The sequence below is a fragment of the Drosophila mauritiana genome, chromosome 3R (assembly GCF_004382145.1).
Source record: "Drosophila mauritiana strain mau12 chromosome 3R, ASM438214v1, whole genome shotgun sequence".
NCBI classification, from domain to species: domain Eukaryota; kingdom Metazoa; phylum Arthropoda; class Insecta; order Diptera; family Drosophilidae; genus Drosophila; species Drosophila mauritiana.
In genome coordinates, this window is record NC_046670.1 from 25,252,909 (window position 1) to 25,265,945 (window position 13,037).

A 13,037-nucleotide genomic window follows, 5' to 3' on the forward strand; every position below is an offset into this window, starting at 1 on the left:
AATATTGCAAATTGCAGCAGCATAGAAGGGTTGCATTATTTCGATTTTACAAGTAAGTTACCCCTATTCATCTACGCCCCTGGCTGGTCAATGAAGAGAAAGCCCCTGCTTTCTGCTGTTATTGTTGTCTAATACCGGCTATGGTTTTGTTTGACTGCTGAACTGGCGAGTTACGCAGATATTTGCGATCTGGTGCTCTCAATAAAAGTTTATTAAGCCAACAAATGTTGGACCACTGGCGTCGGGTGCAACAATTTGGGGCACACTGGAGCTGTGTACCATTAACCCGTAACCTGTAACCTCTGCCAATCAAATTACAGCCGCGGTTTAGCGAGCCCGGCTCAAAATTTCATTTGTGTTAAGCTGGCTAAATTGTTTTGCTTATTATGTAGCTACAATGCTGCCGGGTGTTTCTGCTACTGCACGGTGCACATGGCGTATGAGTAATGTTTATATGAAAATTATGCAAAATGCATATTAAAAAAGAAAGGTAAGCCCGCTTGCTGGCTGCTCTCTAAACGGTGGGTGCAGTAAAAATGTGAGCCAAAAGCTTCTTAAGGATTAAAAACGTCAGCAATTTTGCGGTACACAAAAAATGAGGGGCCCGAATGAAAAGAATGGAACACAAAACAGCAAGGGAGGACTCGAAAAAAGGGTAACAAAGCAAAGGCAACAGCCACAAAAATATTTAATAAATTTTACAAGTAAATAAGCACCAGCAGCAGCCGGGCGGGGAAAAGTTGTAAAAACTGCAAGAGCGCAGGATTTTTGTTGTCCACGCTGAGTGGGCAGCCATGGGTTGAGGGTTCATGGTTCAGGGGGTCGCCGGATGCCACATGTTAATGATAGTTTGCCAAAGCCGCAGCTGCAGCAAATCTGTTGCCACACGACGGTTCTCCAGCGGAATGCAAGCGGAGCAAACGGAGGGCTTTGTGTGCCTGCCTTAGTTGAGTGACATGTAAATAAAAGTAAAGTGCGTTGATGGTGACGACAAAGTGAAACGGATGCCGTTGAACGGCACATTTGGCTTTAATGCTGCATAATCGCCAAACAATTTCATTTCTCACACTCAGGTTGTTTTTGGACCTTGCTTGGCCTTTTCTGACTTTCCTGCGAGTGTCAACAGTTTTTGCAAGCTGCACGCAGGGCCATAAACACACGACCCAACCGAAAGGAGGTGGAAAGGTCCTTTAGATCTCGGGACCGCCATGTATTTGCTATGTGCTATGTGCAGCTTCGCTCCTGTCGGCCCGGTTTCGGGTCACTTAAGTTTTATGTGGCGAAACGCGTTACCAAATTGCGTTCAAATTGCGCACGCAGATAACAGTTTTTCATTACGGCACATAAAAGCGTTTGCCATTGTCCTGGACGCCGTGGTGTTGTTGTTGCTGTTGCTATTTTGGTCCTGCCAAATTGTTACGCCAACACGTGCCGCACTTTGCAGCTCATGTCAGCAGACAGAAACATCCACATCCACATTCACAGCCACATCCTCATCCTCATCCACATCAAGGGAACAGGACAGGCGGCAAAGGCAAGCCCAAACGCAAAGGCAAACTGAACGCAGGACAGCAACAGGCACAGCTTTGTCCAGTTTAATGCTGGGCAGGGTCACTTCGCACTCCAATATCACCCGGGACACCCAATCCCTGCCCACATGTCGCCGACACATCGCTGATGATTCCATAGCACTTAGATTAGAAGCTTTTCAAAAGCCACACTCGAAGAAAAGCCGGCGTGAATGCCCCGCAAATTCCTTGGAAACACGCGTTTCCATGGTCACTCGTTTAAATTCGAAGAAGTTATTTTTCTTTTACTCTTAATGTTTGTATGCAGCGTCTATTTACACATGCAGATTTAGTTTGGTCCACTCCGGGTTTTTACTGAATTAATTTTCCTTTTAAAAAAGTAAGTCATTTCTTTTGAATCCTTCGTCCTAGGTGATCCTATCCTATGGTTTTTAAATTACCGGAGAAATTGTTATATTCCCAGAGTTAAAGGGACGCTATTAAAACCATAAACATTTTCTTAGTGCACTCTATCTTTTTAAAAGTCAGAATCGTGCTTATTTAGTGGCGCCAGTAGGCGGGAAAGTTAATTTTTCAAGAGCCTAAGCGCCCGGAAGCCGATTCGAGTCACCCGATCCTGATTTAAATATGTGTCGCTGGCAGTCGCCGAAAAAGAGGCGAATCGGAAGTGGCAAGAATACTTGTACCAACATTATGTTATGCTATGGGGGCCCGAGAGATTGATGGGCGCCCGTCGAGACTTGTCTGGTTTCGGTTTTGGTCCTGCGATGCGGGAAGGCGAAAGTTTCCAGGCTGTCATTGTGTAGCATGCTTTTAGGCGCTGACAATGAAAAACTTTTGTGCTTATCATGCGTGCAAGTTTCGCCAACGTTTTAATTGAAAAATACTTAGCAAAGTCTCTAGCTCTAGTTCCCGAGCTCAAGAGAGTGTCAAATGGCAAAGGCACACCTTTAAAGCAGCCGTTCAAGTGCAATGCACACGCATGGCAGGATAACACCTTGGATCCTGGCATCCTGCGAGTCGATATGCAGCCTGCGAGCTGGGCTCGAATTTAATTGCTGGCTTAAGTTGGCTGGCCCACTAACCTAGTCAGTCCGAGGCTCTTAGCCCGGCCGACAAGCTCTCTCCTTCCATCTCTCTCTCTCTTTCTCGCTCTCTCTCATTTCCGGTTCCGCTCTCTCTTTTGGCCACGATGAGGAGGATAGTGTTTTTAATTTGGGCGGGATTAGGATGGGTTGCGTGCTTAAATTTAAAAACTCCAGGAGAGCCGGAGTAGGAGCCTCCTCCTGATTTTTGTGCCATCACGTCCTGTTGGCACGTCTCCGGCTTTCTTATTACGCACTCGTAAAAAGAAACGGCTCCTCCGCCTGACTTGTCCAACTCGTTCGGGATTATAGCCATTAACTTTGGCATTGCATATCGCTGCGTGACGTCTTTAGCGCGTGCAGTTCGTTCGGACCTGGCCTGTTTGTCACTGTAATAAACTTGGCAACAAATTGCCAGCCAGCGTGTGTCTTCCTCTAGCCCCCTTACCCATTCCCCTTCCGCGACGCTCGTTTTTTTCCTTTGACGTTTAACCCTTTGGTAGCATTTTGACACGCACGTGTCGAAAAAAGGCACATACATTTTTAAGTGATTAAAAAAGTGCGCACACACACACAAATTTCCAGCGAGAGAGACGGAAGACAATAAGCAAAAACATTTAAATGCGAGCAACGTGCAAAAAATAAATTGTTGTCAATGCGCGCTGGGCGAAAAAACGCGTTGCAGCCTCTTATCAGGCGGAACGCTTTGGACTTGGCACACAGCATCCACAAAAGGGTCCTGTGGTCCTTTTCCCAATCGTTTTGGTCCACAAAGTGCCGAAGCGTTCGCGTTCCACACGCAGCCGACAGGATGCTCGGCTCGGCTTTCTGGCCCGTCAACCGAAAACAGGAGTTCGGCTCGTCGAGCTGCCTCGTTCCGCCGCGACTTCGAGTGCGAATCAGTTGAAAAAGGTCCTTCGTGCGGGTCGGTTAGTGTAACGGTGTTTATAGCGCTCCCACTGGGAAAAGCTGCCTTCGCCCAAAAGTAAACAACAACAATAATTAAATAACATTTGTCCACCGCCCGAGTGCTGCACATATATATCCATGCGTATGCTCCATAAGTAGCTGGAAAATTTCGCAGACGACACAGAAACGTATTTAAATTATATAAACAAGAGACCGGAATCCAAATGCCCGCTAGTGGGCACTGATAACCCGCCGATAACGCGGCTCCGTGGTTCCATTGGCAATTTGCTATTTGCATTGATGAACTGTGCGCGCCGCCCGCAGTGCATAACGAAAGCAGAAACCAAGCCGTAATCCAAATTCCGTCATCCGCATCAACGGAGCGTGGGGTTCATCGATAATCAGTGGAAGAACCCCTGCAGACCTCCAGACCACAGAATCCTCCTCCTGCCCGATTATCCTTTGATGTCTGAGTGAGTGAGAGTGTGTCTCAGTGTGCAAAGTGTGAAAAAGCGCAAAATAAATATTAAAAGCGAAACGTGCGTGGATTAGAAAGCATAAACCGGCTGGCTGGCAGGCAGGCAGGCAGGATCCTTTGAAAGGAGCAGCAACCACAACAACTACCGCCAACTTGGTAGTGAGAGCAGAAACATTCCCATAAGGTTCGTATCACATCCTATACAAAGGTACCAGTTCAATGCACTGCCACTGCTCTTTGTTTTCTCTGCGCTGGGTTCTTGTTTTCCCAATTTTTCTTTCTATTTTTATTGGGGCCGCGCACGTTGGCGCATAATTTACGCTAACTTTTCACTTTGCCACCAGCTATGCCAGCTATACCAGCTATATCAGCTGTACCGGATATACCTTTTCGCTTATTTCCCCTGGCAAGTGAACTGGAAAGTTCGGCAACTGCAAACAGAAATTTGAATTTTTCCGTTAAGTGGGTCGCTCAAACTTGCACCTGTCAGAGGCCTTGGGCATTTGGTCAGCGGAGCGAGCATATGCCAACGGCCAACAATCGGTTGACAGCCCGGTCCATGGCCCCCTTGTAGGCCCATCAAGAGATCCTGGGCCGTGTAGGTCCTTGTTGATTTATGGCAATCGAAGACAGGGAATCTCCCCGTCTATTTGCCCAAGTACGAGTAGCTGTGTGTGCACAGCTCCCGTCCAACTGGAAACTAAATAATTATGTAGCCCAGGTGGGGGGCGAAAGGGGAAGCTATGGAGCTGCCGGCACCGCATTTCTGTCTCAGTTGGGTTGAGTTTAACGAACATTTATGCGAGTGCGGTTGTTTATGCTCAGCCCGAGTTATGTGGCACTCGAGAGGCGTGGCAACCACACACTCACGCACACATTCCCGTTCGCATTCGCACTGGGGCTCTTTCCCAGCCACAGTCATATGCCGTGTGCCCCAGCCCACTCGGGCTGGGGCAACAACGTTTGCATATGTTCATCAAGAATGAATTAAAAGTTATTTTAAATTCGTGACACTCGCCTAATTTTGCAGGTCTCCAAATGTTTGTGCACAGGGAAAATAACAAGCTTACAAACCAAAAAGTGTATATGTGTAAAATGTTTGAGAAGACGGGATATTAAGAATGTCGATATGTGTTATATAGCTACTTAAAGAGGGTTAAACTAAGCTTCTATACATTGCATGTGGGAATTCTTTGAATTAACATAAAAATCAATTAAATAATATTTCGAAATACTGTACCATACATGAAAATTTCAATTGAAAGCGGGAAACTCCTGCATTCTTAAGTCCAACAATCTTATGTCTTGTAAAAGGTCCCGAGTTCTTTTCACAGTGCATTTGCTGGAGCTCCTGAGTTAAATGTGTGTGTTGGGTCTGTCAGTTGTTCCCGGCGTTGCTGTGTTACGTTACTCAAGTGGCGGAGGTGTCACCTGGCAGACAGGTATGCTCGGCGACTATGATGCTGCCACTCACGAGCTCTACGCTCTAATGCGAGCACACACACATTTACATGCTCACACCCACACACACACACGCGCGTACTGCATCCGCTGCGAGTATACACTTATGTGTGCCCCATAGGGGCAATAGTATCCGGAAGGACTCGGCTTGGCAAGTGAATTAAATTTCAAATGTTTCTTAATTTACTTTTTCGGTTTTCTGTTGACAGTTCAAATTGCTATAACAAATTTCCTAGCGCTACGCATGCCACTCATTCATTCGTTCGTTCATTCATTTCACTTTGCTCACAGGCTCTGAGGGGGCGCACATGCATAAGTGAAATATTATGTACAACTGTCGGGTTTGTTTTTCCTTTGCGCTTTTTTCGCAGTTTTCTTCTTTGCCGTTTTAGCTTGTTTTCTTGTTGAATTTTTCTTGTTTTTTTGTTTGTTTTTTATTTTGTTTGCTGGTCGTTGGTGGCGAAAATAAATGAAGCCATTCGAGCGCAATCAGAATTTCGCATTAAAGCGTGGCGCACACGCATTTCCAATGCGATTGTCAGATTGAGAGCACCAACCCATATAGGAATCGTGTTCGAGGAGGAAAGTCAAAGTTGAAACGGTTATTTCAGCTCGGGCCAAGAGGATGGCTAGATGGCAGAATGTTGGCAGCACTAGGTAGAAAAATCGAACGGGGGATCAGCAGAAGAAATTGCAGACAGGTGGCAAATTGAGTAAAATAAATTAAACTGAAAGCTAATATCTAAGGACGTTAAGATGATATATAAAAGTAATACTCTCTTTATTAAAATAAAATGTCCAAGATTTACGAAATTTGGAAATTAAAATCTCCCTAAAAACGAAGAATTCTCGTCACAGAGCAAATATTTAAAATAAATTCTCTAAAATCTGAATCAACAGAACGGTGTTTAGCCAAATGTTTTTTAGCTCATGGTCCAAAATATATTTAAATACCACATCGGAAATTAAATTGAATAGTAAACATTGATAGAATTTCAGCGAAAATATCGAAATAAAAATAACATAAATGTAAATGTATTCCATTAGCTGTTTGCTGCGGGGCAAAATTTGTAGGTTATTTGATATAAGTAGAGATGTACATTGAAAATACTATAAAATGCACTTTAGTGAATGTAACTATTCCAGAACGAAATAGGATTCCAAACCGCACACATACGGCCAACAAATTCGGGGCCAAAATGTTCTCGGATATTACATTTTTCTTTGCATCCTTAAATTTACTTCATTATTTCGACTCCGTTTTGCTGATTTCCGAGTCCTTTGGGAAGGGCGCAGGCAAAGTAAACTGCAGGCAGCACTTGAGAACTTGGCTAAATGAAAGGAAACAAGAGGCAACCATCAGCGTCTGTTTGTTTGCTCGGTTGTCTTAGCCGCCGAGCGCTAAAAACCATTTAAAGTTTTCAGTTAACTCGCAAGGCAAACGGAATTGCTGCGTGCAAAATAAATAAATACTTTGCGAAACTTTCAACAGCCAGCCGTCGTGTTTTTGTGAACAGCTCGCAAATTGAACTTAAACGTAATGCAGTGGAATTACAACTTATTCGGCGTTGTACCCACCATTCCTGTCATTCGCGACGTGTTCCCAACCTTTAACTGTTGCCGGGCTCTTTGTTTCGATGCCGGCCACAAAAACCGGTCTCCACCAAATGAAATTAGTGTCAAAACGCTGCTTCTACAAGTGCTGCATGCCTCGTCAAATCCGTTTCCGTGGCGAGTGGCACAGGCTGGAAGGATAGCGACAGACAGGCGACAAGGCAAGGCCGGAACACGGGCACACTGGGTGTCCTGGCCAAAAGTGGGCGTAATCGCTGGCATCGTCGTAACAGCGATGCCAATGCCTCTGGCGGTCTAGCAACCAACGGCCAACCGGCAGCAACCAACAGCCAACAACTAGCAACCAGCAACAGCTATATTCACAACTACGAAATTATATCACCATGGTCTATGCCTACACAGAAGACAAATTTCCATAGTTTTGGCCTTTTTAAAATTCAAAAAATATTTTTAAATTTATGACCATATTTTAGAATTGGCAATTCAGATGGATTTTCAGAGAAAAACTAAACTAGAAAATTTTAAAACTCTTTAGTACATAGTTGTGTGAAAGTAAGCAAAATATTTCAAAGTGTCGCAAAAACCAATTAGCATTGTATTAATGTTAAATATATGTCCTAATTGGATTTAAGATGTCATATTTGGGCAAACGATTAAATATTTTCCTGTGTAGCTATGCTAGTTCCTGACTTTTTTCACGATGCCAATGCCTTTTAAGTTGATTATGGACGCAAAAAAAAAAGCAAGCTAGAAACAACAAAATAAAGGATAGAACGAGCAAGCAGAGCAGTGAAAAAAAGCGGCGCCGTTGTGCTGAATGAAATTGATGAAGTAGTTTCAAAAGCTGCTACTGGTGCTGCTGCACTGCCTTTGCTTCCGAGGAAAAAACCCTTCCTGACCAAGGTAAATAAGCCTTGTTTTTGCCTCGTGCTCTTTGCAACTTGTTTGCCGCTAAGTTTTTGCCAGGAGCTCCCGCGCTTTTACCTGCAAATTGAATGGGATTTCGGGCTGCAGCCTGCGAAGTGCATTGCCCCGGGAAAAGGACAATGGAGTGCATGGAGCTGCATCGCATTGTGGCCAAATGGAGTCCTACCTCGAGCGAGCCCCCTTAAGTTGCGGCCTCGCTTTGATTAACTTCAATCAGCGCTGGGGAATCGCTTTCAAAATTAAAATTTATTGCCAATTTGCGGGAAATTCGATTAAGCTTAGGCCGCTGCTTCGTTTTCCTTTTCGTGGTCCTCTGACACAAAAGCCAAAGTCGAGCTGGAAAAACACTCAGCTGGACAAGGAAGGAAGGACGGAAGGAAGTCTTGGGCATTTAAATCCAATATGTAAATGAAAACAGGATGGGAAAGCAGCAGGATCAGGCCGTTGGACTCGAACCCCCACTCGAACTGTTGAAAAGCTGTTGAAGTTTATTGGAAAAATATTCAAATCACGTGGGTGGTCTCAGCTCATCGCCCGGCAACGTCGGCTTCCTCCTGGCTGGGTGATAAAAATGGCCAAGAAATTACTTATAGATTGAATGGAATCGTCAGGCGCTCCAAGACTCCAGGTCTTTTGCCCTGGCTTAGGCATTGCTTTGCTGTTCTGGTTTGCCTTGCAACATTTTTGATCAATTTAAATGCCCGGCTAAGACAATAAAAAGTCTTATTGGACCGGCTTAGCTGGGGATTTCGAGAGGCCGAATGGCATTCGCATTGTTTTTGGCCCAGATAAGCGTGCAATTAAAACTGAAGACGACTTTTTGGACCGCTAAATGGTGAAATGATGTACGGTAGCTGGCGGTTCGAGCTGCTCTAAAACTTATCTAATAAGTGTCAGTTGGACAACGTGGGGAAAACAGAAGTGCAAACAATAACAACGTGCTGCGGCTGACCCCCGACCTCAAAGCAAAAGTTTCACTTTCGCTTTTTGGGGTAAGCACCCAAGACTTTTGTCACTTTTCCGGGCAAGGGCAACTCCCTTTCTTTTGAGGCTCTGAGTCGCCGGAGCGAGGAGCCGGAAAATCAATGCCTATAAATTGCTTGACGCCTGCTCACGCTTATTTATAGCGTAGGGATTTATGTTCGGCATATTTATTTATGAACAACAATTTGCCGGTTGCTTTAAGGCTCATTGATGCCCGGGTGAGGGTCGTAAATTAGCCGACGCCCTGCAGCAACAAATGTAAATAGTTCAATAACAAAGGCGCTGCCAATGCCAATCTGTAGAGCCCAATAACCAATAACAATACCCGGCTGCAGGCAGTTGGAACCGAGAGCCAGGAACACATGGACATCGATATAGCCAGGAATAACGTCTGTCGAGGGCAGCAATAACAAGTGGACATGTTTTATTTATGGAGGAAACGTAGACGACGACAAACGACATCGAAAGTAGCTGTTAAAATTGTTTTAATTTGCTGTTCGCAGTCGAATACACACAGCTGAAGGAGGGCAAACACAAAAACACAGCTGACAACATCGGAAAACGACAGGGCCAACAACAAGCCGTCATCAAATAAAAGCCCAGACTGAAGGTCAACTAGGATGCGAATGGGTCAGTAAGCCAAAGGCAGCCAGAGTCGGCCATCAGGGTTACAACAGATACAGGGAAAAAAAGAGAAAAACCAGTTAAATAATAAATAAAATCGAAATTCAGGGCTTAAAATCAGTAGTTTAAATAGGTATCAATAACACTTATGCGTGTCATGAATATCTGAATGTTTTTAAATTGTACATCATTTGATTACATCTTTTTACATATTTACGTTTTAGATTTATAGTCCATTTTAATATTGACCGTAGTTGTGGCATACGAATAGATTCAATCCTTTAGTTTGTAAAAATAGAACATTAAATCAAACAACAGGGTATGGATATTTATATTTGGCATTTGGCATCCGATGACAACCCTTATTTCGCACAGACGAAAGGCAAACAAACATGGGTGCAAATGAGTGTCGATGTCCTTGCTGTGGGCGGTGGGTGGTGGTCCTTGCTGTTACCAACGATATTCTCAGCTGTTGTTGCTGCTGCTTCTTGTTGGCTGGTTAAGTGACCAAATCGAGTACCAAATGGGCAAACGTCTGCTCCACCCGATGTAATAATTCAATTGTGCAGCGGACCAATGCCTTCAAGATGGATGGCGTGCATCGAGACTGGCTTTTGGCGACATTTGTGTGACGTGTTGCCCTAACTTCTTGCTGAATTATGTGTAGATATAGATATAGATATGTGTGTGCGTGTGCGACGCTGCGAGGCGCAAATGCTCGAGCTAAAAACTTTGCCAACTTTGGAAAACAAAGAAAAGTAAAAAAAGAAAAGAAACCAGCAAAGAGAGAAGCGAAGAAGTAAAGCTGAAAGCTGGTAGCAAAGAAAGCCAATGCCTTCAGTGGATTTAAGTTGGCTTTGAGACTCGCAGCAAAGCCATCGTCATCTAGTCATATACTCGTTGCCAGATAAGCATTTATACGCATTAAAGCGACAGCCAACTTTTGACCAACTTTTCCTCTTGGCAAAGTTATCAAAAATTCCACTTGCGCAGTGAATCAAGTGCCATTTACTGATTGTGTCCCACGGTGCGGCGGCTGAAAGGAGCTGCCTGTTCCTAATCCGCTTCACATTTTATCAGCGCTGTGACAGTGGCTCTCTCACATCCTTGAATTCAATCCCTCTCTATGTGTGTGTGTGTGAGTGCGTGTGTATTCATAAGTTCGTCCTAGTCCTGAACCCGGAGTCCTGAGCCTGGCCTGAAGCACTTTTAGGCGCTCTTAGCGCGCCCCAACTTCGAGTGGCCAGGCTGAAACAGCTAAAACGGCTGAATGGGAATGGGGTCGTGTTAAATCGACGCCTAATGCCACATCTAAGCCCTTAACTAGGACATTGACAGTTGTCGTTGTTGGCGGGAAAACTGTGGGAAACTTGCTCTCTGGATGCCCGACTGCTTGAATGCCGGTCATAATGAATTAATCGAAGGCCAGACACGCATTTTCCTCTAAGCCAAGACCTCCAATAAAACTATTTGAACCACGTCTTATCTGGCCGCTTTGTGGCTTTTCTCTAATGTCCAAGAGCCAGTATTTCGGTCTTATTTAAAATTAATTAGAAACGCATTAAAAGCGGATTTTATTAGACGTGATTGGGGGGATTAACAGATTCCATTGAGGAGGCTGGCCGAAAGTTCGTACATGAGTCTGAAAGTGATTACTCAGCATTTTGTTTCCCATTTCTGGTGAATTTTCAATGGCAAATATGCAGTTGGCAGGCGGCTCGGGCCGTAGAGATATGCTTGAAAATATGCTTTCTGGCCAGTCAACAGGCATTGCGCATACGTCGTGTGGGGAATGGAATGGGAGTGCAGAGCAGAAATAACAAGCGATTTTTGGGGCAAAATCAAAAATCAAGTCTTTGCTTTTGAACTACGGCAAACATGGGGACCATAAACCGGAACGTACACCCGGAGAGAGATAGCCGGAGAAAAAGCAGCGTCGAGCAAGAGGAGTAGAGCTGGAAGCAAGCTAAACATTTCCTCAATTTATTGGTGAAATACGATTTGTGCCAGGAGACTTTTACGGACTGGCTGCTGAGCTATGCCATGTACTCCAGATGCTTTTTGAGGCATCAAGGCATTTTATGCAAATGTGGCAACTTTATGGTTTGTTGCTGGTGCATGTGCATGTGCATATGCAAGTGCAATCGAAGCATATGACTTTTAAGTGAACTGTGGTCATCATTACGCCGAGCTCCTCAACGGCTTCCAATCGGCCAAATATATATTTGCACATGCCTTGGCCAGAAAAGAAGTAGCAAAGGAAAAAAATATATATTGCATAAACGGGCCTGGACATATGGAATACGGGCTAAAGCGGCTCGTAAGTGACAGTGACGGGAGGCAATAAGGACCAGAATCCTGTCCAGACTAAGCCTTTTGTACGAAAGGGGCAGGACAACAGAAAGAGAATTCATGTAAATTCAGTTGAGTTTACAATTGCAATTTTTGCATGGGGCTGCCTGCCTTGTGCCATTCGCAGGCTTTGCCTTTCGGTATGTTTTGTGCATTTGTAGCATCGTTGGCTTTCTGCTGCCTCCTGCATATTGACAGATAAATCAATCAAACTGTTCCCCCGGATGCTTCGCTCCACCACCGGAGAATGTGTTGCAAGTGGTAGTCAGCTTTCGGTTTTGGCATTTGGTACTTCGCATCAGCTTCAGTTCCCATGTGCAGTCAAAGATTTTCAATTAAAACTCTATGTTTTCCGACTTGCAAACAATAACAAAAATGACTAAATTATCCCCGGGCACAACAATGCTGTTCTAACAAAATTCCTCATTCACTTGGTATACGTATGCAGTGCGAGTATCTTAGATAATCGAAAAACTTTTCCCTGGCATGTCGAATGGCTTGAAGGAATTTTCGAAACTACGGCTACTATATATATATGGGTGCTGCGTTAAAAAACGATATCCGATTCGCTCGCAGGCGTTTTTAGAAACGCCATTAGTGCCTGACTGGAGCTATTAAAAGTGAAAAGTCAAAAGCAAAATTCATCCCTTTAACGTGCAACTTTTAGACCATAATTAATCATTTCTTGTGGCATTTCGTAAGTGTGTGTGTGTGTGTGCGGTTTTGTGGTACCGTTTCGAAAAGTTTTAACTAAAAAACTGGTATTGGCTGTGGCATCAATTATAATTAGCTCGAAAGTAGGTTCAGGCCTTAATTATACAACTGGCGGACCCCGCTAACTGTGGGCGGTTGATGGGGAAGTTGCCCAACTATGGCTGATTGCCAATAATCAAGTATACGCCCCATGGCGCCGGGGACAAAGTTTTAAAAGCTGCGTGATTTGCGTTTTACGCTTTTAGTTCACAATTTGTCTTCTATTGACGTTGGATATTGCGCATTTTAAACAATTTACGGGGGTATCAATATTTGCCGAATGTGTTTTGAATATCAAATGAGTCCCGGATTCCCATTCCGTACGGAACGCCATTCCGGGCCCTTTCACTCGTTTCGTTT

At 44.5% G+C, this 13,037-nt stretch overlaps 1 protein-coding gene and 1 long non-coding RNA gene across 3 annotated transcripts in view; one reads left to right on the forward strand and one right to left on the reverse strand.

The window, feature by feature from the left end:
• LOC117142668 overlaps nt 1–13,037 on the reverse strand; it is a 126,151-nt gene that overhangs the window by 50,418 nt on the left and 62,696 nt on the right. The gene's annotated exons all lie outside the window — the stretch shown is intronic.
• The window catches only part of LOC117142666, a 56,733-nt gene continuing 47,228 nt past the window's right edge, over nt 3,533–13,037 (forward strand). For both annotated transcript variants that reach the window (XM_033306798.1, XM_033306799.1), the window contains exon 1: nt 3,533–4,185. The gene's annotated coding sequence lies outside the window, so the exon portion shown is untranslated. The remainder of the gene's footprint in view (nt 4,186–13,037) is intronic.